Below are 27,989 nucleotides of genomic sequence, written 5' to 3' on the forward strand. Positions count from 1 at the left end.
GCGCATGAATAGTCTGACCGCTGTAACTTTCCGTGCGCTCTATCTACCTGCTATATTACCAGCAATAAAATCTTTCCTTTTTTTTCTTCTTTAACGACTTGGTAAAAGAGAATCTTTGGCATCCTCACATCTGGGCCTTTCCCCCCTAATTTTTCTGTACTGGGTGGGAAAAAATGAATCAGTTGTTACATGGTATACCCCACCCCCGTCCTGCAGACTTATTGTACAGCAGCCGTTACGGAAGGTCTGTTTTCAGAAGCCCCACCTTCCCCCCAACCCAAGAATTTTATTTAGTGAAGACGGCCAAGTTTGCATGCCTATCAGCACCCAGGCTCTCTGCCAATATTTCACTCCTTGCACTTTGGAAGTAAAACGTCCGAGCCGGTTTTGGGTTTTTTTGTTTTTGTTTTTTTTTTTCTGTCTTGTTCTGTTGTTGAATTTGTCTTTGATAATGTCATTTTTTTAAGGGGAAGCTGGTGTTGGCACCTGCCCCCCCCCCCTTCTTCAGAGAAAAGAAACAGGCACAACCCAGAATTTCCATCGGAAGAGCTGAAGAACACTTGATTTAAAGGAATATTTCTATGTTCTAGGCAAAGTTCTGACATGGTATTTTTTAATTTGTTCGGTTTGGGTTCTTTTTGTAGGTACCTGTATTCTTTCGGACTACATGTCCTCCCGTCTGCCAGGCTGCCTCTCCCAACTCTCCCAACTCTCCCAACTCTCCCAACTCTCTTGTCACACTCGTTCTTTTTTTTTTTTTTTTTCTGGAGCTGGGGACCGAACCCAGGGCCTTGTGCTTCCTAGGTAAGCGCTCTACCGCTGAGCTAAATCCCCAGCCCGGTCACACTCGTTCTTAAAGCTTACCAGCCTGTATTTGGGTACTAGTTTGGGTTTTGCCTGGCTTTGTAAGTCTAAACCAGCAAAGCATTCAGTCTAGTCAAGAAAATAAAGGAGGTGGGTGGGCTGGGAGCAGTCCAAGATGTATATTGGGGACGGACGTCAGTATTAGCCTCATCCTGATAATGTCTGTTCCTTCTTCCTGCTGATTCCTGCCCTCCCGGCATCCCAACCCTTTCCTGCTTCTGCGAGTCCGTTTCTGACAGATGCTTTGCTCATATGTGTGTGCGTACACGGGGGTGGCATAGAACCTAAGTGATCTGTACCCCCACCTCCACCCCCACCCCCACCCCCGGTTCCAGTGACGCAAACGACCTTTATTTAGCAAGAGGTAGCTCTGCGAATCCGCTGAATGTCCGATTGCGATCTCGCCGGAAAGACTGCTGCTTCAGCAAGGTTTCTTTGCTGGTCTGTGGCAAGGTCCCCCGCTTCATTTTCAAGGTGTCCCCGCTTGGTGCCTTTGAAGGGTTTTTAATGGATTCGCTTGATATACCTTCCAAATGGAGTACTTTGTGCGTTAATTCAGTTTGTGATAAAGATCCCTTTTACCCTCCTTTTCATAATTCTTCCCAGAGATATGAAGTACACTAGAAGGTTAGATGTAGCATTTAATTTTTCCACAAAAACCTATCCATAGAGGGTGGGGGGAGATTCAATTTCATTACTATTCATGTGTAGGAATATTGAAGGTGGTATACTAAAGGAGGTAACTATTTCTTCTTCTATCAAAGGGAGAACAAATCTGTCTTTGAACAAGTCGCTCAGTTCTTATTTAAAAGATAAAAGGTCACCTACAATATCATCGCTTTAAAGTGGCAGTGTTCAGGTAGGAAGGGAGCTGTCTTACCTGGACGTATTAATTTCACATTCTGCTTGAAAAAAAAAAAAGTTCTGTGCACTTACTGACTGAGTTCTGACACCCTACACCTGTTTCCCGTATCCTAAAAGGAGCCCCAGCCCCACCGCCCCCCACCACAAACCCCACAAATACTGATATGAGCACCTGGTTTTTAGATTCAGTATGAGAATTAAAACCAGAAATGTAACTTGGCTCTCTCCTTAATCAGGCCACACCAGAACTAGTGATATAAATCTGATATCACAAGTGCAGATGTGAAACAAGCCTCCTCTGTGAGGTCCTCGTCATTGTCAGTGTCATCCATTTCTATTTCCAAGTATAGTAACAAGTCGAACAGTAGTAACGATAGGCAGGGCACGGTGTCTCGTCACACACAGGACTCTGAGAACGGCGAGCCACCTCATTCCACACTCATGTTTCCCAACATGTTTGATTGCTTTTTGTTTTTGTTTCTTTTTAATATGCAGGAGCCAGGCAAAGTTGTGTTGTGAAGATCAATTTCAATTTGATGTTATTTAATTGAGTTTGGCGATTAAATATGTATCCCTCCCACGCCCTTGTGTGTCTGTGGTCACGAAAGCACACTAAATAGCAAGTTGCTCATCATCTAATTAGAGATTTGTTCATTGAAAACACAACCCTTGGTGGGTTTGCTCTTGGGCAGGGAGTGAATTGTGATCTGCTACAGGACCTTTGGCGAAAGAAAGACATCTGCTCCTTGTATATCTACCCAAACACTGGTGACGGTAACCTGGCTCTTTATTTTAGGGCCTCTGTCAACACAATTAGATAATATTAATAATAGTAATAATAATAATAATTATTATTATTATAAAGAAAAATAGAAGAGGTTGGTGACGGGATGGTGAAGGACACTCTTTATTTGAAAGGAATAAATTGTCTACCATAACAGAATTTCTCAGTGTTTCTGTTATATTAAATAAGTCTGGGTATGTGGTATATGAATTCCCAGAGACCAGCCTGCCTTCCCACCCTACCCCCCAGCCCCCATGCCCCCTACAAATACTTATAATGTTTCTACTGACAGCCCAGGACTAAGCTTGACCAGGAGGCTTATTTTCAATTTTGGAGGATTATTTTGGCAAACGTGGTTAGCAAGGCAGGCTAGAGCACACCTTTGCTCCCAGCACTCAGGAGGCAGAGAGGCAATCTTTATGAGTTCAAGGCCAGCCTGGGCTCCATAGAGAATTTCAGGTTACACAGGACTACATAGTGAGACTCCCATCTTACCCAGATAGATAGATAGATAGATAGATAGATAGATAGATAGATACATACATACATACATACATACATACATACATACATACATACATACATACATAGATGATAGCTCAATTGGTAGATAGATAATGGATAGATAGATAATAGATGATAGATCAATTGGTAGGTAGGTAGAGAGATGGATAGATAGATAGATAGATAGATAGATAGATAGATAGATAGATAGATACATACATACATACATACATACATACATACATGCATACATACATAGATAGGTAGATAGATAGATAACAAAAAGTGATTAGCAAAGCTGGCTAATACAGTATGTGAATCTCTGTTCCTCAGCTTTGGCATGCTTCATATTCAGGACAAATGGTCTCGGGTCTCAGTGTGCTTCCGACAGCCTACATTTCCTTCCCATTTAGGATGCCTGTTGTGTGAAAGCTCCTCTTCCTATATGATCTTCATTCTAGTACGTGAAAGGGACAGTACACATCCTTGATGATTAATCTTGTTTGTCAACCAGATCCAGTCAGCAAATGCCTAGATACAACCAGGGAGGAGCTGCCCGAGAGGTCTGAGTACAGGAGGAGACCGCCCTTGGATGTGAGTGGCACAGTCCCTTAAGCCCAGACAGAATAACCAGAGCGGGAGTGGAATGCTTAGAGAGGCAGCCTTCCCTCTTTCTCTGCTTCTTGACTGCCAGCCTGGGAGCAGCCCTTCCCTACCTGCCCAGGACAGACTGAAACCCCCAAAACTGGGAGCCAAAGCAGGTGCCCCTCCCAGTAAGTTGTTTGGTATCTGGGTCCCAGCCATGGCTCTAACTCACATCCTGTCTTTTCCACCTGGAGCTGCTGTTTGGGAAGAGAACAAGGGTTAGACCACAAAGGTAAAGTTTGGGTTTGAGACAGAGTATGGATTTGCTTCTCCATCTCTCTATTGACTGAAGCAAATGGCATCCGGAGAGGAGGAGTTGGTGGGAAGCAACTTCTGAGAGAAGAGATATAGAATGGCTTGGAGATGGCATCTGAGAGTTTCAAGGACAAAGGTTTACTGAAGACAGGCTTCTCAAAGCCAATCAGGTACCACATGTACCTACCCTACAGTAGTTTGAATGTCAAATGTGCCCCCATCGGCTCACAAGTCTGAACACTCAATTCCTCGGTAGTGCTGCCATTTGAGAAAGTTATGGTTGGGCTAGAAAATGAAGCCTCCCTGGAAGAGTCATTCATTTGGGCAGGTCTTCAGCTTTTATAGCCCAACCCAACCTCCTCTTCTCTCTCTGTTTCTGGGAGTAGATTCCAAGTGGCCAGGTAGCCTCCTGCTCCCGCCACCTTGCCCTCCCTGCACACTGTCATTTCCTCCCCACCATGATGGACTGTGTCCCTCTAGGACTGTGAGCCAACATAAACCCTTTTTCCTCAATGTTGCTTTCATCCGGGTCCCTTATCACAGCAGCATGAAAGTGACTTAAGACACATCTCCTCCTCGTCTCATCTAGAAGCTGGAGGTGAGGAAGCATTGGCCTGGCAGGTGGTCCATGCTCCTAATCCCCATACTGGGGAAACAGAGTAAGGAAGATCATGAGTTTGAGGCTAGCCTGGGGTAATACAGCCAGTTCTTGGAAAGTTTGAGCTACCTATCGATATTCTTCTCTCTGAAACAATAAATAAGTAGCAGCAGTAAAGGAGAAGGCAGCATTAGCTCCCTCTTCACAGGGATAGCATTGCTTGTAGCAATGGCGTCTTTGGAAGCACTGTGTCCCGATACTAGTCCCAGCAAAGAGGAGCAAACAGTTAGGATTAAAGGGCAAGTGCAAGGGTCCAAGGATAACAAGAGTGCGAAGGATAACAAAACTATCTGGAGTCTGGTTCCAAAGGAGGTAAAAATTGGAGACTTTGACAGGGTTGGAAGGACTGTCCTCCAAGGGAGAGCCTAGCTCTGTGGTGGGCTACAGCACGGTGGGGGCCTCAGAGTCAGAGTTGAAACTCAGTCTTAACACCTGCTCTTTCAGAACAGCCTGTTACTGTCCTGAGCCATACAATCGAGACTCCGATGTTCACCTCACAGGATTTGTGGGGATTAGAATCACTATCTCAAAGTAGTCAGCATGGCTCCTAAGATAGAAGCTAGTTATGGGTCAGTGAAATGACTCAGTAGGTAAATGCACATGCCTTCAGGCCCCATGACCTGAAATTAGTCCCCAGGACCAACTCTGGCAAAATTCTGTAGGACCTTCACTTGTGCACCCTCAAATGGTCGACCTACCCTCTTCCCCACCTCAAAATCCTGGTGGGATTTTGCTGGTGCTTTGACCAATTTCAGCTCTTCATCACCAGTCAAAGCAACTGAACTCCACAGAAAGTAGAACCCGGTCTTAGTTTGTTCCAGGATAGTCCTGCATGTCAGCAAAGCTTAGGCAACCCAGCCAAGCACTGGCAGAGGAACCCTCAATGGACACACGTTTCAGACACGCATTCCAGAGTCCCACTTCCATGTCCCAGCCCCTCTTGGGGCCAGGCATGTTTACAATACAGAAAACTTTAAATTTTAGGACAGCAACATAATTCATAATCTTGTGTACGACCAGAGTATGGCTCTTGAGTCAATTCCGGACCGAATACTGTCCCTCTAAATAAAGTTTTATTAGTAGATAATGGTATAACTGTGTCCCTTTGCTTGCAACTTGCTCATGGCTGCTGTTGGATAACCTAGTAGAGTCTAGTGGTCAGGACGGCAACCACTGAGCCATAAAGCTTTCATTATTTCCTATGTAGCTCTTTGCTGAGCTTGTGTAATTTCACACCCCTAGAGACAGCATCTTGTAAATTAAGTATTGAATGTAGAATATCTCTGTGTCAAAATGAATACCACCCTAGACAGTGTTTGGTACCAAATGGTTTATTCAAAGAACTTCCTATAGAGAAAGTTTCTTGTGGTTCATAAAGTCCCCTTTGGCTTTGGGATGGTGGAAAGATAGATGCATAAAGCAGTGGGAATTGAGAAGATTGGGTTATTTCATTTCTGTTTGGTTGTTTACCTTGTGAGATACAGAACAATTGAGGTTTCGCAGGTTCAGTGGAAAGGAAGCTGAGACCAATTACCCTTAAGAATGGGTCTCATTAGAAGAGCAAGTCTCCTAGTCAAACGAAGCCATGATGAATCCTTGGAGCAGAAGTGTTGGAAGGGATAATCTGACATGAAAGAATAGAAATTTCAGTCTACACACCAATATTATGGGGTGACCTGAAGGAGCGGGAGAGAGCAAGCCTTTAGAGAAGTCCCCTTTGTAGGGGAGAGTGGTTTAACATGTCATAACCCACATGCAATAGAATATACATGGAGCCAAGTACTAGGCAGGACCTTAAACTTAGCTTTTATTGCAAGCGGGACAAGCTAGCCTTGCTTTTCTTTCCAATGGAGACCATAGCTGTACACTCTAACCTTCCCAGCAGGGCTCTTAATTCTTTTCAAGGCATAGACTGCCGAGGTGGGTGGGCTGATATCTCAGACAAAGAGGGACAAGTTGAGGGTCTGTGATCTAATCGTCTAATACGTCAGTGTTAGTAAAACCAGGCTCTTCGCACACCTTTGCTTTGATCTGCAATTGTTGTATTTGGCTCGACTCCCTGAGGCATCTCCTGTGCTCTGCCTGAAGTAGAGGTGACAGGGTCACCTGGACTACACAGGCTAGCTAATTAATATCATGTGTCTTACTGAGGTCTTCTCTGTCATTGCTCAAACTAGCACTGGAGAATGAGCTCAGTACATATTGATTTCAATCTCCGAGTTTCAAGGTAGCTTGGTATGTGTGTGGGGGGTTGGGGGGTGGTGACAAAGGTGCATGGCAGAGGAAAATTGCCTATTTTAGCCCAACTGCAGGGATCCCAGCCTCCTGGATACCAAGACCTGTGAGACAGTGGCTGAAATGCTTCAGCAGTCTCTTCCCTGAAGCACCTCACACATCTAAGCGGAAGCTTTCCCACCGACTTACGTCTTCATTCTGACATAGTTGTCGGTTAGATTCATGTTTAGATTTTTCCTTCCTGTGGCTCCTTGAGATGCTCAATTTAATCAGTCGAGACATATTTAATACTCTCTCCGTCAGGGCTGAGTGTTCCATAGATCCCTGCCTCAGTCTCACCCAAGGAATATAAGGCTAATGGCTAGTAATTCAGAAAGAGAGAGCATGTTCTCTGTCTGGGGACTCTGGTGTCAATGTGTTAGATCATTTGCAGCAGTTTTAAATTTTAAAGTGAGACACGCATATTCCTACAGTTTCGGATGATCACTAGCTAAGCAATAGCTTTCCTGGAGCACCATATGACTCCTCAATGTTTCACGGAATATAGCCACTCATAAAGGCATCAATAGGAACTCCCAGGCTACATACACTCTATATCCCACGTCCCTGTACCTAGTGTACAGTTGGCACAAAAGTAGTCATTGAACAAAATGGAGAAATTGCCATATAAGGAAACCAAGAAGATAATCTTCAAGAACATTACCTTAGAGGGCAGCAGACATGGCTCAGCAGTACTGCTCTTACAAAGGACCTGAGCTACTGAGGATATGAATCCAGTCCCTACCAATGTCTGGTGGCTCACGACCACAAGAAACCTCCCCTCCTGAGGACCTGATTCCCCTGGCCTCCAAGGGCACCTGCACTCATGGGCACGAAGAAACACCCAGACATGCCAATAATGAGAAATAAGACAAATTCTTAAAGGATGAAAAGAACCTTACATTAGCCTCTTCCCATCTCTCCCTAGAATTTTTTTACCTTGTCTCTTGTATGAGGAAGGCATTGGTGACAGTCATCCTGTGCCTTCTCCTGGTATTTGTGTATGCATATACTCATGTGTGTGCATGTGATGCACATACACACATATATACACATGCATGCATATATATACATATACACATGTATGCATGGACATATACACACATACATGCATATATACACATGTATGCATGGACATATACACATATACACACATGCATGATGTGCATACATACATGCATATATGCACATACACACATATGCACATGCATATGTGCACACACATACATGCATATACACACATGCATACACACATGCATGCATATACAGATATCCACACATGCGTGCATGGATACATACACACATGTATATGTGTAGGCATGAACATACACACACATGAATGCATGCACACACACACACATGTACACACACTTACCATTTATTTTGCAAGTAGTGTAACAATGCCTTTGACCGATGACTTAAAATGAACACAAAGCTGTACCTCACAGACCTAGAAGCTGAAAAGTCTAAACCATCCTTTCAGTCTGCCTGCTTCTGGTCTGTAGAGGCTCATTCATGCCATTTCCTCTCATAGCAGGGGTTGGGTGGGGAGAATCCTCTCAGAGTCCTGTGTGAAGGAACCCTTCCCCATTCACAAAGGCTCCAACCTCATGAACTAATCACCTTCCAAAGTCCTTCATCGTAATACCGTCATCTGTGCAGAGTGAAGGTTTTAGTATAGCACCCAGGGGTGAAGGAGAACCAGACCTCAGTGAGATTAGTGGATGCGATTAAGACGAGCTGGAACTGGAGGGGATGACAGGACCTTGATTAACTTTTCTAACGTGTACCCAGCCAGAGGAGTACCACTGTACTGTTCTCCAAGTAGACTGCTCAGTCCCGTTTAAAGTGGGGGTCACAGGGTTGGGAGTAGAACTCAGCAGGTAGAGGATTAGCCTAGCACCCAACCCTTTGTCCTGTCCTCACCACTATAGGAAGCCAGATGGGGTAGCCCATGCCTTGAGCCTATAAACACAGCCTTAGAAGGTGGAGGCAGAAGGGTAATATATCTAAGGTCATCTTCAACTATATTGAATTATATTCAGAGTAGAGGTCAACCCAGGATACATGAGACCCTGTCTCAAAACAAAAACAACAACAACAACAACAAAACAAACAAAGAAAAAAGGAAATAAAAGAAAAAGAAAATGTGGTCAGTTGTGTTGATTGGTGATTTTTACACATTAAGTCCTGGAACTCATTCACCCTGACCAAGGCAGTGACTCTAGGTGGAGTCCATGAGCAGCCAGGGGAGACTGGGCCTGTGGCCCTCTCTACTGTCGAGTCTGCCTATTCTGACAGCGCTGGAGAAAAATCCCCATGCCCAAAATGTGAATCTTCCTGTCATTGTTAGTTCTCCGTAGGTCCCAGCTCATCCTGCCCAGTCCCAGGATGTGTGTGTGTGTGTGTGTGTGTGTGTGTGTGTGTGTGTGTGTCCCCTTTCCTTTGGACCACTATGGACTTCTTATCCACCAGTGCCAACATGCCAACCTCACAATGCCTCCTGTATCCCAGGATCTCAGTTCATGACTGTTTGGATGGTAGAATGGCGCTGTCTTGTTGTATTTTGACATTCCTGTCAATGAGAACATCAATCTCTTTTAGTCTGGCACCTTTTCATGTGCACAGGACTCATTTGTACAGCAAGCTGTCATAATAAGTAAAGACTATGACTCTCCGAATGTTCAGAGTCGGGGGGTTCCGAATGCCTAATCTGAGGACAAAGGGCCACACTAGGCTAAAGTCCCCGTGTCTCTTGCCCTAAGGCTCTTGCTCTGGGAGACCATCCATCTGCTATGGAAAGTGACCTGGCTGTTCTCCCTCAGGGTTTGTATTGGTCCACTCAGGCTCCCGTAACAAGCTACAAAACAGGAATGTGTATGTTTTCTTCCAGCGTGGAGATCAAGGTATTATTTTTCCCTGAGACCTCTCCCCATGGCTTGCTGATGTCCATCTTCTGGTATCTTCACAAAGTGGTCCTTCTGTGTGTGTGTGTGTGTGTGTGTGTGTGTGTGTGTGTGTGTGTGTGTGCGCGCGCGCGCGCGATGCAATCTCCCTGTTTTAGAAGGACAGTGGTCAGACGAGATTTGGGTTCACCCCAGTGACCTCGTTTTATTTGAACCATCTCTTTCAAGGCCCTGTGCCCAAATACAATAGCATTAGGTGGCACGGGGACATTGAGATGAACATGAGATATCAGAAAATGTGATTCAGCTCGTGTGATCTCATTTGTGCAAGCTGGTGACAAATCCAGAGTTGCTGTAGCCCTGTGATGTTTACATAGTGAGCAAATCTACCCCTCCCCACTCTGCCAAAAGTACCGCTCTCACAGAGAAGAGGCTTAGGGTAGCTTCCCTGAGACCTGATCTAGTCCGTGACTCAACAGTCAGGAGAGAGCCTTTTTCCTGATACCTCAGCTGTGTCCCGTGTCTCTTCACTCAGTTAAGAAGTCCAAGTTAGGGAAGGATACAGCCTGAATGTGGCTCTACGAACCAAGCTCTTATCTGGGCTGCTGTCACTGGGAAAGCACTGTGTTTCTCAACTCTTTAGCCAAGTGTAACACAAACAGGAAAGGCAGTAATTGAACATCCTTTACTTACTGGAGCACTCCGCATAATGGAGGACACTCAGTTGGTTTTAGTAGCCTAACAGCCTTTTTTGTGTCCACTTCTAACTGCTTGGCAGTTTCTAGCCTCAGATTCCTGGTTCTGTCTTCAATCATAAATGTTGAGTAAAGAAGTCGAAACAAAACCCAACACTCCTCTGCCTTATCTTTATCTAGACTTCTGTTTCTTTGTTCCTCAAACACCAATCATGCCTCAGTCTGGTCTGGAGACCACTGTGTAGCCCAGGCTTCTCATAATCTTCCTACCTCAGCCTCCCAAGTACTGGGATTATAGACTAGGTGGCCTTCATGCAGCTCCACACCTGTTCATCATGTGACACAGGAAGGACAGAATCATAGCTGACATCGTTGTCTCATCTTCCTCTTCTGCCCAGTGCAGGAGAGCATCTATCACTAGTAATGCACACAGGACACCCAGGGCAGGGTGAGCTAGCACGGAACGGCTCACTTAGACAAGGAAGAGGAACATAGAATGGTGTGGAGTCTTGGGCTTCTAGAAATGAGGGAGCTGAGAAATTGCCCTCATGGGCAAATTCCTTGGGCTGTGATCACTAGACCGTCAGATCAGACATTTGCCCAGAGGACAGGCCCAGGGCCTCATGCCCGGCACCTCAGGGTGTGTGGCCCCTACATGGAGCCTCAGATGAGACTGAGTGCTTTGGGGTTTTTTGTTTTTTTTTATGATTTCCCTTCAGCAGGCCTTGTCTATATCAACTTGTAAGAAATGGGATTCTTGGACCAATTGAGGCCCTGACTCTTTGAATGGAAAGCAGAACAACAACCATATTGTTAGGACAGGTGTCCTGTCCTAACCATAGCGTAGACATCAGGCAGTATGAGACAGTTTCCCATTCTGTCCATCACCTCACCGAGGACTCTTGTCCCGTAACAAGTTTACATTTGGCCTCGTGCTTTAATATTTATCAGTGTACTTCCTGCATCTCTCACACTACGCAGGAGTTGATTTGCAAGAAATATATTTGGGACTTTTTTTTATACACTGGTGTCGGAAAATGCATATTTGCATAGAAATAATCTTTAGCCAGCTCCACTTTCCCAGTGTGTCAAATTTATAAATATCACTACTGCGAAGACATATTTTTGGATCCGGATTTCCTCCCCAGGTTGTTTCTCCCTCCATTTATCATGTGTGGGTCACCAGGCACCACATGCACTTGGTTGGGATTTCGTTCCTGAACAATTTATTTACCCAGATTATGTTTCTGAAGAACAAAGCAACTTTTGTATTTTTTGGTAAGTTTTAGAGCGTCAACATTTCTAAGTACAGCAATCCTGCTAGTGAAGGGAGAACACAGGGCAGCATTTTAGACTCTAGCCTGCTTCTTCTTCCACTTTCCCTTCGGTCCGCCATGTACCTCTGAAGACGTATGGTTTTAGTGGCCAGGTAAAGGAGTGCCCAGAAACTAGCCAGGTTACACTCACTCCAGGACCTGAGATGCCAGGACCTGTACAGCATTAAAGCAAATGGTCAGAGTGCGGCCACTGGACTCAGCTCAGTGGCACGGGACTTAAAGGCATTTTATTAGAGTTAACCAAGCACCGCATTGTCTGACAGTGATTGCTGCTTGTGCATCTCTCCAGCCATCGACAATTTCCCCCACACCTCCCTCCATCCTTTCTCTCTCTTCCCCATCTCTGTTCTCCATACTATCAGCTCTCCCCTCCCAACTTCCTCTCTATCCCCTTGGCTTCCTTATTTTTCTAACTTTTATTCCTTGACCCACTCACAACCCTCTGGTATAGCTATCTTTCAATTTTTGCCTGGTGACTTTGCACGTTTTATAATGTTCTAATGGCTATTCATGAATTGTACTTGGTCCTGGGTTACATAGGAGAATTTATACATTTTCACAGATACAGGGAGTATATTTTCCCCTTAAACCCCATTCTGCCCCTTCCTTTGGACCCCTTTGGTCCCCTCATCAATTGCACCTTCATATCATACATTCATACTCAATTTCATGTGTCTGTATCAAACCTGAGATCCCCAAATGAAAGAAAACATCCATCCAACAGTTGTGTTTCTGAGACTGGCTTATTTCATTACATGTCATAATCTCTACTGGAACCCATTTCCTTGCAAACAATATAACTTGATTTTTCTATATTCTGGGAGAAGTCCCACTGTGCATATAAGCCATATTTTCTTTGTCCGTTCCCCTATTGTTGAGCACCTATTTGGTTCTAAAGTTTAGTTACGGTGACATGTGCTGTGGTAAATACAGATGTGCAAGCACCTCTGGGATGAGCTGACTAAGGCACATATTTTTTGCACCTATTTTAATAAGATTCAACCTCTCCTCTTGCCCATCACCCAGCAGAGGTATTGGGCAAGAAAAGTTATTAGAATATGGGGGAAGTGGACTTGTTTAGCAATAGTTCTTTGGTGGAGAACTCAATCTTCTTTGTCAGAAGTTCAATCCAGTAGCAAATACCAAATGGGAACCAGCACTTCAGTCCAGTCCTCTCAGCAGACAGACACCACACATGAACCAGTAGCTGTAGTTCAATCCTAAAGAAGCCACAAGGCTTACCAACCAACGTGAGGCAAGGCTGTAGAATTCTCAATGGCGGTGGTGTTACCAGAAGCACAGCTCAACAATGCTCTGTAAGGCGAACCCATACTTGCGTGTCATTAGCCAAGAATAGCGAGGCAAACCAAACCCAAGCTCTCTGTCCCACTGTCTGTGGTGTCATATTCATACTCCTTCATCCAGAGTCCTTTTATGTGTTTGCTATATCAAAACATCCTTTCACCTGTGCGCCCCAGCAAACCATCATTTGACCTAATTGACTTTCCAAACAAACCAGAAGTTTCCCCTTCAGTTGACTTTGAGTCTTTGTGGTGCCACCGAGTCACATGGTAGAAGGATTATTAGACTTAAAGGTTCTGTTTTTCACACATTCCCACCAGCATGAGCCCCTTTTGTCCATATCCTGGCCAGCACTTGTTTGTGTTTACTTCACGACTGCTCCTCTGCCTGGGGTGTCAGTGCAGTTTCAATCCTGTCCCATGTGGCCTGACTGCCTCTGTTGTTGTCTTTGTCCTTCCACTAGTTGTCTTGGTGATTTCCATGTTCATAACTGACTGACTGAACAAAGGTTTCAATTGCTTAGACATCAAGTGCTACATACCTTTTTTTAAGCACACGTATGGTTAAACATTGTATATAGTTAACACGAAATAGCTGCACAGCTGATAATTCAAGGAGAATCTTGAAATGACAGGACTATTTGGAATAAATATAGGACTTGGCATTTTGTTTTGTTTTGCTTGAGACAGGTCTCTCTGTTGTGTAGTTCTAACTGTGAACTTGATATGCAGACCAGGCTAGCTTTAAACTCACAAAGATCTACCTGTCTCTAACTTCCAAGCTCTGTGATTAAACATGTGCACTCCCACGCCTATCAGGACTCTTCGTTTTCTTTTTTTTTCTTTACACACACACACACACACACACACACACACACACACACACACACACACACAGGTTATTGTGTCAAGCCAGAAGAGGAAGAGAGGAAGAGAGAGAGAGAGAGAGAGAGAGAGAGGGAGGGAGGGAGGGGGAGGAAGAGTGGAAGAGTGGAAGAGAGTCAGAGAGAGAGAGGAAGGAGGAAGACTCTTTTTCTTACCTCTTCCTCATTGCAGTGTATTTATAAGCTATTGCTCACAAATGAAGTAATTCTGCCCAGACCCCATGACAGTGCCCCTTAGTTTCCCACCTTCTGGTCTAAAGCATGTATGGTCCGGTCCCCTAGAGACTTATCCCAACCTGCAAAGTATAAAATAGATGAAACATCACTTCCTGACTTATGGAAGACTAGGGATCTTTCAGATGTAAGGAAGGCCCCCAAGTCAGACAGATGTTGAAAATGGTGACGAGCCTTGAAAGAACACCTGAGATCAGAGCCACTCTGCCTCTGGCTGGGAAGAAGCAGGCAGCCCTGTTGTGAGAGCCTACCTATGCTATGGCTTCTGGGGAGCGAGAGTGACTACAGGAAGACAGGAGACATCAGTCCTATAACCACAGTGAAATGAGTACTGTGGGAACCGGGCTACAATGGTGCTTACTGCCTTGTGTTAAGTATCGTTTCATTTTTGTGTTTGAGAACTGGCCTTAAACCACATGATGGAGGGAGGGTTTATGTTGGCTTAGGGTTTCAGACAGTCCTATTCATGAGGTTGGCCCTATGGACTCCAGCAGAACATCAGGGCAGCAGGAATCTGTGACAGAGGAAGTTCTTGCCAGACCTGGCCCTCAAGGAACCCTCACCAGTGACCTCCTTCTAGCCCCATCTGCCTTTTTTTTAAAAATCAAGACAGGGTTTCTCTGTGCAGTCCTGTCTGTCCTGGAACTCGATCCATAGACCAGGCTGGCCTCAGACTTAAAGAGATTCACCTGCCTCTGCCTCCCAAGTGCTGGGATTAATAGCATCTGCCCAACTACCCAGGTACCATATGGTTTTTTTTTTATCCACCTCCCAATAATGATAAAATATTAGAATCCATCAACGGATTGATCTATTGATCAATCCAAGACCATGGTATAGGAGAACATGGCGGACACTGTGTGGGCCAACCATAAGGCCTCTGATGAGGTCATAGCCCCATCAGACAGTGATCTCTCTGCCCAGGAGAGAATCCAGCTCAGCCAGGCAGTCTTGTCTTATGTTAAACAGCATTGAGAGAAGTACATTCTATATCACAGACAGACACTACCTTCTATGACATTTGACTACTGAGTAAGCTTTAATTTACTCAGGTATCAGTGAACTCAAAAAACCAAAGAACAAAGCAACAACAACAAAAATATCAAAAGAAACCCAAAAAACCTTCAGTGTTCCCTCTCCTTCTCTGTGAGGAAAACATTCCAAGAGGCCCAATAGATGCCTGAAATTGCAGATGCTACAACACTGTATGTCCTATTTCTGCCTGTACATCATCACACATGGTAAAGTATAGTCAGTGACTTAGGCACCATAAGAGATTAAAAGCAAAAATGAATGATAAAATAGAGTAACTGTAATAATACACCGTAGCAAAATTACCAGTATCATTTACTCATTTGCTTGGGGCCTTTATTACACAGGACGAAGGTCACGGGAACATCTGCACAGTGGCACTCATGGTAACATACCTAATAACTGGAATTGCCAGTGTGAGTAACTAGCATGCATACACAACGTGGATCCTGTGGTGTTCGGAATGAGAATAACCCCCAGAGCCACACATATTTAAATACTTGGCCCTCAACTGGTGGAACTGTTTTGGAAGGATTGGGAGGTGTGGCCTTGATGGAGGTAGAGGTATGTCACTGGGGTGGATGTTGAGGTTTCAAAAGCCCACGTGACATGGCTGATGGTCACCTTGAGACCTGCTGATGAGTAATGAGGTAGCTTCATGGTATCTGCCACACTGCCCACTTTAAGAAAGGGAAGTAAGACTCAGCCCAACTCAACTCCATCCAAGCTCTCCCCTGGAATCTCACTGACTCAAGAGGTCATGTGATTTCAACTAGCTCAAGGAGCAATGCAAGGACAAGCGAGAACTTGGAATTACACATGGGAGCTTCTGACAGCTTGTCTCATTTGTTTATTTTATTTTTACCCACTTTTATTTTTCCCTGCCTGGAACCAGCACCCTGTTGAAAGGCCCCTGGGCTTCACATAATAAAATAATGTGCATTTGCAGCAGGGAAGGCCTGATGGAACTGTGTGGTACTCTCAGGCTTCTCAGCTCACCCCGTCCTGATGCTTCTTTCATTGTCGCCGCTGAAACAAGACAGGAGCTCCAAGCATTTGCTTTAGAGCACAGTAACTTCTTCATCACGTTAATACAAAGCCAGACCTTGTTCCCCTCTTGCAGTGAGAGAACCGTCTAGAGCTTTCCCCCATAGGACAATAGCTTTAATAGCTTCTCTGCGGTTCCTATTTTTGGCTGTTTCTGTATAAACAGACTAATCTAATAGCACGCTGAACCCATCTAACTTGGCAGAATTTCAGAAAATCACTCATTTCTATGGCAAGTTGGGATGCCAAAAGAGGTGGGGGGAACCCCTCACTTTCATCACAGAAAGATCCTCTTAAGGTCGCCTTTCGTGAACATAATGCGTCTCTCATCTGTAGCTCTCTGACACCGCAACTGAAAATTATTTAGTGCAGAAAAGTGCAGGGGAGACTTAGGTACAGTGCTGTCCCTGAGTGATTTCTGACTTCAGTCTTTTGCCTGATTGGAATGAGCATCACGTGAGCGCAACCTTGAGGGAAGGCATGGTTATAAAAGGGCGTGGTCACCTGGCAGACATGACTCACAAGGCCCTATCATGTCCCCTATAAGCTGCATCATAGACTCCCCGACCTAGACTCTCAGATGGCCTGTTGGCTCGGAGCTTGGCCTCAGACTCTGGAACAAGAGCTTATTTGGGGGACAAGGCATGTCCTCACCTGCAGCTGCTTCCCTGTACACAGCCTGGGAGGGTCAGGTCTGCAGATGGCTCCAGGTCGTCCCTGGCTACTAACTCTTAGGAAGAGACTAGAAGCTACTGGGCCGCAATCACCTAGAGCAGCTTCTAGCCCGATAGAGGACTCTGTGATTCCCACTGCTGCCAGGAAAATGGCAGGTGCCCCACTACGATTCTGTCTGTGAACTTTGATTTCCTTGCCATAGAAAGTTCAATAAAGCTCAGGTTACTCTAGAGCCTAAGCAATTAAGCGTCACAGATGACACAGATGCTAAGTAAAAGGCCTAAACTTTGTCCCTTCCCCTGACTGCCTGGGGACCAGAGACAACCCAACTGTAAGTTTGTGCAGTGTACTTCTCTTCACCTGCAAGGCCTAGGATTTCCCCTTCTCTGAAATCTATAAGAGGGACCCTGATCTCTCCTAAGAGTCCCCAACGTGCTACTATTTATGGCATCACTGATTCTCCTAGTTATCTCTCTGCTGAAGGACAGCCCCTCCCCAGCGATCCCCCTGAGTCCCTAGTCTCAGACCTTATACTAACTTGTTACTGAGAGTATCAACCATCATGCCACTGGAAGGAACCCTTAGCAGCCATCATGCCACTGGAAGGAACCCTTAGCAGCTCAGATGCCAGAGGACAGAGCACCAGGGTTATAACTGCTGCAGGCAACAGGGTCCCTTTCTGTTCCTGTTCTGGCCTCTTTTCCTCCATAGGATTTAGCCACATCCCTTTACAGTGGGATGTGATTTTAGTCGTTGTTTCTGTTTTTGTTTGGTATACCTACCCTTACTCCGCCATCCTGACTGCCCCCACCCCAAGTCACCATTGTTATCTCAGCTTATCCAGGCCGTCAAGATCAGTGGAGAAAGGTGCTTGCCACTAAGCCTGAGGATCCAAGTTTGAGTCCTGGGGCGCACTTGGTGGGAGGAGGGGACAGACTCCTGTGAACCTTCGTGTACATCCCACAGCATGCAAACATACAAATAAATAAATAAGGTAACCACCAAATCTTTCCTTCTAGAAGCGAGATACGATGGGGCACACCTGTAATCCAAACACTTGGAAACTGAGACAGAAGGATTCTGAGTTGAGCAGCCTGGTCTACACAGGAACACCCTGTCAAAAATGAACTAAAATAAAACAACCCCACCAGGATAGTAAATAGCGTAGGCGAATTCTCCCATTGAATATTTCACTTTCTGGGTCAGTTTTCTTCTCTGTGTATTTGCAAGATTTGCACCCTAGTACTGGCCAGGCCTCACAGCCTGATCTCTAAGTACCAGATGAGGGAAAGACATCTTAGTCTCTGAGCTGGTTGCTTGGTGTGACCAAGCCCCTCCCTTCCTCACACCCTGGCGGTCTTCTTCATAATGGGGGTTTTGTCTCCTTGGCGGTTTTCTGAACAGTAGCCCCAGATGCAAGCCAAGGGCCTACAGTGACCCCGTGCTAATCTTGGAACCATCGAAGAGGAACAAGAAGAAAAGATGAGAGCCAGACTCAGAGAAAAAGAAAGATAATGACCCCGTGGCCACTGGGGCCTGGAGAAAGACAGGAATTGGGAGGAGAAAAGAAATAAGCAACTTCAATGGGAAATCCTGGGGAGATTCTGTGCCACATAATTAAATGCATGATTAAAAGAGATACATAGAGTTAGGAAAGTGGGTAACAGTTAAGCGAACCTCCTCTTCCTCCTCTGCTGTCCCTTTTGAACCAACCCAATATCTCATAGATGTCAGGCAAGCACTCAACACTGAGCCACAGCTCAGCACCTATTTTATTTTGATGTGGGTTTCTGGAGAAATCTAAAGTACGTAGAAAGTGGCTTCTAGTGCGCTGAACTCTGACAGCCTTAGTCAATATGGTTGTTCTGACCAAGGGACGCAAGCATCCTATAGACTGGACCATAGCCACTCCTCATCTCCAGCTTCATTTTCTGGCTTAGCCCTTGCCTGTTCAGTGCACTCCTGACAAGCCGTCGTGTATCCTTGGAGACAGGCATAACTGATACTTGGGACCAGGACCCGAGAAGAGGGACTTAATGACAGCCACGGCTTTAGGCTTATGAATTTTCCCAGGACAGCTATGAGCAGAGTGGGATCCATTCCCTTCATGAAAGGAAGGAGAGAAAGGACTGAAAATCTTTCTTCTTGTTCAGACTCCAGAAAGCCAGTGTTTCAGGAGGTTCTCCTTTTCCTGTTAAGTAGCAGTATATCCCTGTCTCCACCAGACCACTCTGTGTTTGATAGGAATGCAGAATCCAAACTTTCCCAGTTAGCTTTTCTGCTCCGGGGAGAGAATGTTTTGACCAAAAGCAACGTGGGGGAGGGAAGGGTTTCTTTCATTCTATAACTCCCAGTTCACAATCTCCAAGAGAAGTCAGGGTAGGAACCTAAGAACTTGGAGGCAGGATTGAAGGACGCCCACTTACTGGCTCTGTCTCAGGCTCATGCCTGTGGCTCAAGCTCACCCTCCTACCCATAGTGCCAGCTTCTGAAGGGTGAGAGCCATGTTTTCCTCCTCCTTTGTATGCCTCTCCATGCAAGGATAATTACATAGAAAAAAGCCCAGAAAACGGTTGTTGTTGGAGTCATTCCAGCTTCTTCTCTCTCTCTCTTTTTAAAGCTCTCTTTGTCTAGAACTTCACAGAATAAACATCAGGGCTGCCCCATGCATTGTGAGCATCCCTGCTGGAATGGAATTCCTCAGTTTCTAATTGGAGGTGGGGGTGGGGGGTGGTCTATTGGTTCCCAGTAAATCAAGAAAAGAAGAAGCGAGACCCTTGGAGAAGTGTGACTGCTGAAGGGAGGACTAGCCAGCCGCTTCCCTTTCCAGCTGGTTCCCTGAGAGCTTAAGGGGCTGGCTGTCACGAATGAATCTCCCATTAGTGAAGCCTCCGGACCCCTCCTCACTGTGCATTTATCTTGCAAGGGGCATATTTGGGGGATGTTGCTGTTCTGTTTTATCTGCGGAATGGCTTTCCGTTCCAAGGACTTTTATATAAGTATTCCCTTGAACCCATTCCAAAAAGTGGGTTTTTAACCCAATAGACCATAACTGCAGTGTTTTATCGTGCATACATATTTCCAAATGTGAATGTAAGTAGATTTAGCAAAGTTAAAATAAAATTAAAACTTTTCAAAGGGCACCTCGGTTGCTTTTCCCATGTTGGACTTCTCCCCCTTGGACTTCTAGTACCATTTTAAAGACAAAAAAAAAAAAAAGAAAAAAAAACCAGGAAGTTTTTCTTTCTCTTGAGTACTTCTTTTTCTTCTAAGAGGGGGTGGGCTCAGGAAATGCCTGAGAGGCTTCCTTCTCCCTGAAGCATCTCCTCTCCAAAGCGAGGGGTGAACTGTCTCTCTGGAGAGTTTGTGTCACATCTTCTTCTATTCCCTCTGCTTCCAGAGTCTTCTCTCTCTGTCCTGTGGGCTGCTCCAGTGCTGCCTTTTCTTATCCCTTGAGCTAAGGAAAAGAAAAGTCGAAACCTTTTCCAGGCCCAGTTCTGGGGTTACCTCCTGCTCTTTTGCTGCTGGGCCTGTGCAGACTCTGTTGTCTCTTCCTAGGTTAATTGTCCTCTCTTGCCTTTTCTCATATCTTAGGGTTCCGTCATTTTTAATTTCCCCTTTCACAGCACCCCTCCCTTACCTCTTGTCTTAACCCCCAACTTTAGTCCCCCCACCCTGCCTCATTGTCTTCTCTCTCACACTAGACTCGGATCCACGTGGGCAGAGGAAGGGTTTTAGTGTGCTTTGTAGATCGTCTACCTCTGGTGATAAGCCCGTAGACTATGAGAAGAGTTATTGATTGACTAAAAGATGCAGGTGTGCTCCCTCTCGCTACCCCAGTTGGAAGCATCACCTCCCAGGCACCAGCATCCCATCTGCTCAGATAGAGTTCTTGGTAGACATTGGGAAACTTGGATTCTGGGGGAGGTGGGGTGTCGCGCCCACCTCGACCGGCAAGGAAGACGCAACACCATTGGATCCTTCTCAATCAGCCTTTATTGCAGGAACACCTTATTGATGATACGGGGACCCAAGGAACAAAGGCACTTGCCTTATATACAAGACAGGCTGTGGCTGTAAATTTGTCCACTGGGGATTGGTGGAGCATGAAATACCTATTTAGCATGAATATCACCCTGGCCTTGTAGGTGCTGGGGGTCTGCCAACACATGCGCTGTAGGTGTTTACCACAAACGACCACTGGATGTCGGCGCCATCTTTAGCCGCTCCCTACAGTGGGGGTTGGTCTCACCATTTCCGGTAGCTTGCTGGACCTTGCTTATTTATCCCAAAAATATGGTTTGTACTGGAACCTGTCCTTCCTGGAAGCTGGGATTCGGCCCCACATCCAAAAGCGTTTCCTATATGAACAGCCTCCAGGAGAAGAACCTTGACTACTGCATGATGAAGCTTCACTGGCTATCAGTACTCGATGGGTCCTTACATATCCTCGTTGGAGCAGTAAAGTCATTCTGGGAGAGGCACTGTTGGGATTCTGCACCCAGCTTTCTTAATCTTTCCACCCTGCACGCAGTCTGCTTTTAATCTGTCTGCCATGACGTTGCCTGGGATCTCCATGATAAGCCCGAGTCGTGCTGTTCTACATGCTGGACACACACTGGGCTTCCCGGGTCCTGACTGAGATCTGTAGCATTTGCTTTTCTGGTCAATGTGATCTGACAAGATACACCCAACTTATTGGGGAAAGCTTCTCTTTGGGTTCCCAGTTCAAAGAGATGCATGCTGGGAAAGCAGAGGTGATAGGAGCAAGAAGCAGTCGGCCCCACTCTTTCTACCACAGTGTGAGTATGTGTGTGTACTGCATGCATTTGAGTGTGCAAGTTGGCCTACCCATACATATGCATGCAGAGGCTGTAGCAGAAAGTCTGGCATGTTGAGAGGCTCTCTCTCCCTGAGGCAGAAGCTGACCATTTCAGGTGGGATGCACGTCTAGTGTACACTCTCAGGGTCAGCCTTCCTTCACCTCCCAGTGCTAGGTTACAGGAACATACACAGCAATGCCTAGCTCTTTTTAGATGGGTGCTGGAGATTTGAACTCAGGCCCTCATGCTTGCACAACAGGTTACTCACTGAACCATCTCTCTAGTCCTCTTTTGCCTTTTCTTTAAATCCCGCCCAGACTCCCAGCTCCTGGATGTATGTGTCTGTGTCTCTCCTGGGGGACTCACCCCTGTGATGCCCCTGCTATCGCATTGCCAAACCACTTCTCCCCTGCCTTCCCCCTCGGCCTTATTATAACCTGATCGGTTACCATGAGTGCAAAGGAAAAAGAATCTTGTCAGGGAGGAAGCCAGTTTCGGGCACCCCCATTTCATGGATAAAACAATGAAGACTAGGAGAGTTTACAGGGAGATTCTTGTGTTAGATTTTGAAGGCTTCTTCCCCACTTCTCCCAGTCCCTAGCTTTAAGCCAGAGGTAATTGTTACTTTCTTACAGTTTTACAACAGAGTTCCATCTGGCCTTTCCCCAGCTCCCTAGAACACACACAGGCTGACAAGGGCGGCTCCTGCCCTTCCACAGGCAGGAGTGGAGCCAACAAGCCAGTGGCCCCAGCAAAGCCACTACAAAGTCCCCTGCTGCAAGGCCCACAGTGCTAGAAAGCAACCTGCAGCCTCCTTCGTGTTGTGAAGTGAGGGGATGAGTTAGTTGCTGACGTTCTTCTCTCCTTCATGTATGATTCATAAAGAGGGGGCCGGTAGCTGCCCTGAGCTCCCAAGGGCACCAGACAAGGGAGTGGGGTTAGGAGTGGAGCTTGTTTCCTTCAATCAGGTGCAGGCCTCCTCAGGAGAGCAGCAGAGGGACCCCTTGTGGCCCTCTTCTCAGGCTTCTTGAGACTGAGAACAGTTTTAGCTGCTTCAGCCAAAGGGCCACCTGCCCCTTGGTTGTTTAACACCATACAAGACAGAAGGTGGCTAGTAGCCAAGGTAGTTTAAGGCTGGGTTTCGCCAGCTATGGTTCCCATGGATGGCACAGTGGGTGTGACTGCATGTGAAGCCTCATCCTTCTGCACCAGTGACCTCTTTACATCTGGAGGAGAATTTCTTCCATTACCAGAGAGTCACTTGAGTCTCTGAGGCCCTTCCTCCCAAATGCAAGTGTCCAGGAGATTAGGGGGAGATAAATAGCTGTCAACTGAGTGCAGATAGTTTGTTCAGCCTGTGACGGGTACCTTGTCACAACCCAAAAGTCCAAGGCTATCCTGGGCTAAATAAAGAGACTTTCACACACACACACACACACACACACACACACACACACACACACACACAAGTGGACGTTGAAATCCCTGAGCTTGGAAAGGGCTTTGTACTGAAGGTGTTCTAATGGCATCTCTCACTGGCTCACTCACTCAGTCAGCAGAAATTACTTCTCTTTGAGTGGGACAACAGGTGTGTGTGTGTGTGTGTGTGTGTGTGTGTGTGTGTGTGTGTGTGTGTGTGTGTGTCTGAGTTGGGGTTAGGGTTATGTGGCTGCAAATTAGCTAGCAACCTGAAACCCTTGTGGGGTATGTGAATCCCACACATGAACAAGCCCAGCCGTTCAGAAGCCCAGTATTACCCTGAAACAGGAGTGTAGGTATGTGTGGCAGCGAGCGATAAGGGCTCAATGTACACACAGAAATGAGGCAATGGTATCCAGAGCAGAAGGGAGCAAGGAAACTAACTCAGAACTAGGCAGCATGCTCTCCTAGGTTTGTAAGACTCGAAGTGAGTCTTAACTACCGAGAGACCCTCCAAGTGAGACACGAGAACGGAGTTCGATGCAAAGGAAAGATGTTTATTTTTCCAGCGCATCAGGGGTTGACCCTCAATCAGCCCCTCGTGGCGAGTGACTAGAAGGCTACCCCAAATGGCTTTAACAAGCAGTTCTTATACTTTGTAGGGGTACAGGTTATATCAGCAAGGTTACAGTTTAAACCTATTGGTTAAGCATATTGGCCTTTGAATCTATTGGCCAGCAAGCATATGACATGCATTCGAACTCTCATCTGGGACCAGAGGGTCAGGTGACTCTCAGTCAGTACATTCTGCAGTATTTCAAGAATGTCCCTGCTCCTCCCGAGAACTGTGGGTGGAGAATGGAACTTGGCCTAGCCTTGACCCGAGGTGGGAAGCTGGTACTTGGCTTAAATCTTGACCTGAGGCAGTGGGTGTAAGGCTGACAAAAGTCCTAGGGTCCTTCAGGGTCTGTAGTTTCCTTCACTGTAAGGAGTACCCCACCTTACAGACAGAAAGCCTCATCTAGTGTTACACGAGGCACTAGAAAGTCAGATTTGACACCTAAGTATGTCTGCTGCCAAAACTGTAGCTCTCTCATGGAACCCCTGGTCTGGATACTATCAGACCCCGGACTTGCTGGAATCTGGCTCGGGAGCCCCCAGAATTAAATGTGTACAACCTTTTCAGTGTAGACCCTAAGTTCCATGCCTGCTGGACTGAAGCCTGCCTGTTCCTGTAGCCTATCACTCAGGAAGCCCAAGGAGGAATGACACTGAACTTGAAAGCTAGCTACCAACTTATGTCCTGTCCCAGGGACCACCTCCTTCTATGCCCACTAGGAAGAACCTATGGCCTCAGTGAAGGCCATTTCAGGGAAGAAAGATGCCTTGGAAGCCAGGTCACAGAGGAAAACGCCTTGTATTGCACAGGGCTGAAGGGTAGCTTTGGAAGTGCAGGAGAAACCCTGGCTTAATGGCACTGGAAATATAATTCTGTAACTCACCCTGCCGATGCAAAGGTGGGTGGTTGTTTCCCGTCCCTGCTTCCCCCTGCACACCTCCCTGCGGTCCAAGGAGAGACATCTGCACTCCAGCCGCTGTTTTAAAGTGCCTTAGACGGGTCCTTGCTATTAAGAGCAGGTGACTCTGTGCCAATAAAAAATAGATATTAAAAAGAAATCCATGGAGCTATTGATAAACTCAGTTGCTCTCCAGCTGAGGTTAAGGCTTCAATAATACAAAATGCAAGCGGAGGGCGCTAACGGTTGCTGAATACCTACTACGCGTCACTGGCTCCACTAGGCACCTTAGAAACCTCAGCACAAAATACCTTGTCACCGAACCAGATATATCAATATACTTAATCACCAGACACTGGGAGGTGAGACGCCAATGAAGGCATCAGTCGTTTGGGGCGTGGTCTTTGCTCATGATAAGCTCTTTGGAAAAAACAGGCTCCTGACTTCATGAAGTTTTGCTTCCAACTGTGTTTTTTCTCTTCCTCTTAGAAAATGTAGTGGCTGCCTTCTCCTCCTTGTCCCTACCGCCCCCAACACACCAGCTTCTTTTGCTTACTGGGAGGGAACCTCTTTACTCCTGCTTAGAGACAACTTTTAACCTTTCTAATTATCACGAGCAGGGGAAATGGTTCACTTGTCCAAGTAGTTGATCTCGAGAACCCAAGTGTGGTGTGGGTGTCCCAGCATCATGAGAGGTGGACAAAAGGCCCAGTGGAATTACTAGGCAGCCAGCCTAGCCTACTAGGCAAGTTCAAAGCCAGCAAGAAACCCCGTTTCAGGGGGGGAAAAAAAAAAGAGTCTCATCCCTGAGAATGAGCACCAAAGATTGACCTCTGACCTCCACATGCATGTGCATACACATTCACATGCACTAGCACACACACACACACACACACACACACACACACACACATACTTGCACAAAAAGACACACCTAAAAATTATGATTAGTGTTTTTTTTTTAAGCTCCATGTTCTGAAATTCAAAGTGACCCTGCAAAGTAAATGCCTTGTGATAGTGACAAGAACAGACCACTTAGCCCGGAGAATAAAACAGGGAAGACATGCCCCACCCTCTCCACAGAGAAGGTTCGTTTGTGTTTTTGGAAGAGTGTACAGAAGGCTTTCAACCTCCAGGCCATGGCATGGTAACTGCTCCAAGCCATCAGAGCCAAGGCCTGGTCCCGGACTCATTCCTCATGTGGCCCTGGTGAGGTAGCTGGTGGTTTTGAGCTTACTCCCCTGGCCCAGAAGTGTACCAAGGAATCTGGGCCGACAGAAAATAAATCACATGCCTTGAATGCCTACCACTGCCACTAAAGTCTACCTGATCCTCATTGTCTCCCTGTGGCAACCAGCCACTTTGCCCTGATGGTATAGGCGAGGCTCTTAAATGTATTTGTCACCTGGTCCTCCTCCTGAGCAATGCACTGCTTGGAACCCGGTCTTTTCAGAACTCTCTCAGTACACATGCTTAGTCCCAGACACCATCTTCAGAACAACACAGGGCTGGAAAGTGTCTCCTTGCCCTCCACACACCACCTCCTGCCCCAAGAAACTCCTGTCAGAAACACTGAGTCTGGTGTCTCTGGATGTTCAGGTCCTTAAGATTGAAACCAAATTTAACTCCGTTTGGGCGAGTGCCAAAATGGAGTGATATGGGCCACTTGTTTCCCTGGCCCTGCCCTATTGTACTGTGTGTGTGTGTGTGTGTGTGTGTGTGTGTGTGTGTGTGTGTGTGTGTGTCTTTCACCACATTTGCAGGCTTAGAGAGGACCCTTAGAGAGTTGTTATGAGAAGTCACTGGACTCCCTAAATGGAAGGCCAGCTGCCTTCCAGAGCTTTTCTTCTTCTGCATGGGCAGAGGATTCCCTTTGGCCTAAGTGGACAAGGGTGTGCAGGGTGGCATTGAGCAGGCTCACCTGTGCCTGTGTGCTGTGCACCTTGTCTCCCAGACCCTTGCTCTGCCAACATACCTCTCCGATGCTGCTCTTCAGAGCTCTCCCACCACACTCAAGATCTCCCGTTATTCTACAGTAGACACCACCCTCAGCATGACAGTTTCAAGATGGCGGAGGTGCTGTCCATAGTCTCTGTGTATGAATGGGTTACCTGAAGCTCTGAAGCTGGCTGGCAAGGGTGGAGTGACTTGATGAAGTTCCCTGGGTGGCTGGGGTCGGTCAGTGTCTGAACCCAAGAGGCTTGCTGAAGTCTGGCTTGCTCACCTTGAACCCCGACTGTCTCATTCTATGACTCCCTGTCCTTTCCCGTCGACACCTCCAAGCCATTCTTCCTCCTTCTTCCTTCCTTACAGGGTTTTCTCCCAGGCAGGCAGCATCTGAAAGGGACAGCCTTGCCGGCCTTGGGTTCCGATAAGATCTGTCTGGGCTGCCTTTGTCTGGGCTGTACCTGCCGTTTCCTGAATGGCCCCGTTAATTGCAATTGACTCTCATAGAATGCGGAGATCAGTGCCACTTGACACCAGATGGATGGTGATGACTTTTCCAGGTGCCCCAGCAGCAGGCTGGAGGGGGGCAGGGTGCTGGAGGGAATCTAGTTACAATAAAGTGCAGCTTTCCTGTTTCTCTCTCCTCCCTCTCACCCCCAAAGCCCCTCCACCACTGCAGGTTTTCATAGTAAAAGCATTAGGGGCTTTATCCATAGTGATGTGACTCTAAGAGAACAGCTTCCTCTGGAAAGGTGGTGGGGAGGTAATTTCCTGCTGGATCAGGCTTCTTGTCCTTTATGAACCCCTAGCAATCCTGGGCTGAATAGAAAACCCATTTTAGTGGTAGACCAATCAAGGCTGAAGAACCAGCCTGCTGTCCACTGTGGGCATTTATTTGTTTGTTTATTGGGCAGTACGGCAGGAGTGGAATAAGGATTGGGAACCAAGAGCCCGGTCAGCTGAAAGCCTCAAGTCCCCAGGACGGTGCCTTCTGTCTTCACCTGCTTCATCCCAGGGAGCTTCAGGCAGGGCATCAACATGGTCGAACATGGTCCATAGATCATCTTGTAGGACCCTCCCGGCACAATCGTGGGCTCAGAATTATCCTGTCTTTCTGCACATGAGAAAACCAAAGATTGTGTGTGTGTGTGTGTGTGTGTGTGTGTGTGTGTGTGTGTGTGAGAGAGAGAGAGAGAGAGAGAGAGACAGAGACAGAGACAGAGACAGAGAGAGAGAGAGACAGAGAGAGACAGAGAGAGAGAACTCGAATGATCCTGTTCAAGGTCACATGACAGTTCATTACTAAACTGTGAGAAAAGAAAAG

General features: G+C 46.5%; 1 protein-coding gene across 6 annotated transcripts in view; it reads left to right on the forward strand.

Annotated features, from left to right (window-relative positions):
- Wwox (WW domain-containing oxidoreductase) overlaps positions 1-27,989 on the forward strand; it is a 930,922-nt gene that overhangs the window by 439,238 nt on the left and 463,695 nt on the right. Inside the window, exon 10 of one of the 6 annotated variants that reach the window (XM_039097634.2) lies at positions 1-27,927. This exon is cut by the window's left edge and continues 53,776 nt beyond it. The exons of the other annotated variants lie outside the window; for them this stretch is intronic. The gene's annotated coding sequence lies outside the window, so the exon portion shown is untranslated. Of the gene's footprint in view, positions 27,928-27,989 lie in introns of those variants that run through there. 6 annotated transcript variants of the gene reach the window in all.

The sequence above is a fragment of the Rattus norvegicus genome, chromosome 19 (assembly GCF_036323735.1).
Source record: "Rattus norvegicus strain BN/NHsdMcwi chromosome 19, GRCr8, whole genome shotgun sequence".
NCBI classification, from domain to species: domain Eukaryota; kingdom Metazoa; phylum Chordata; class Mammalia; order Rodentia; family Muridae; genus Rattus; species Rattus norvegicus.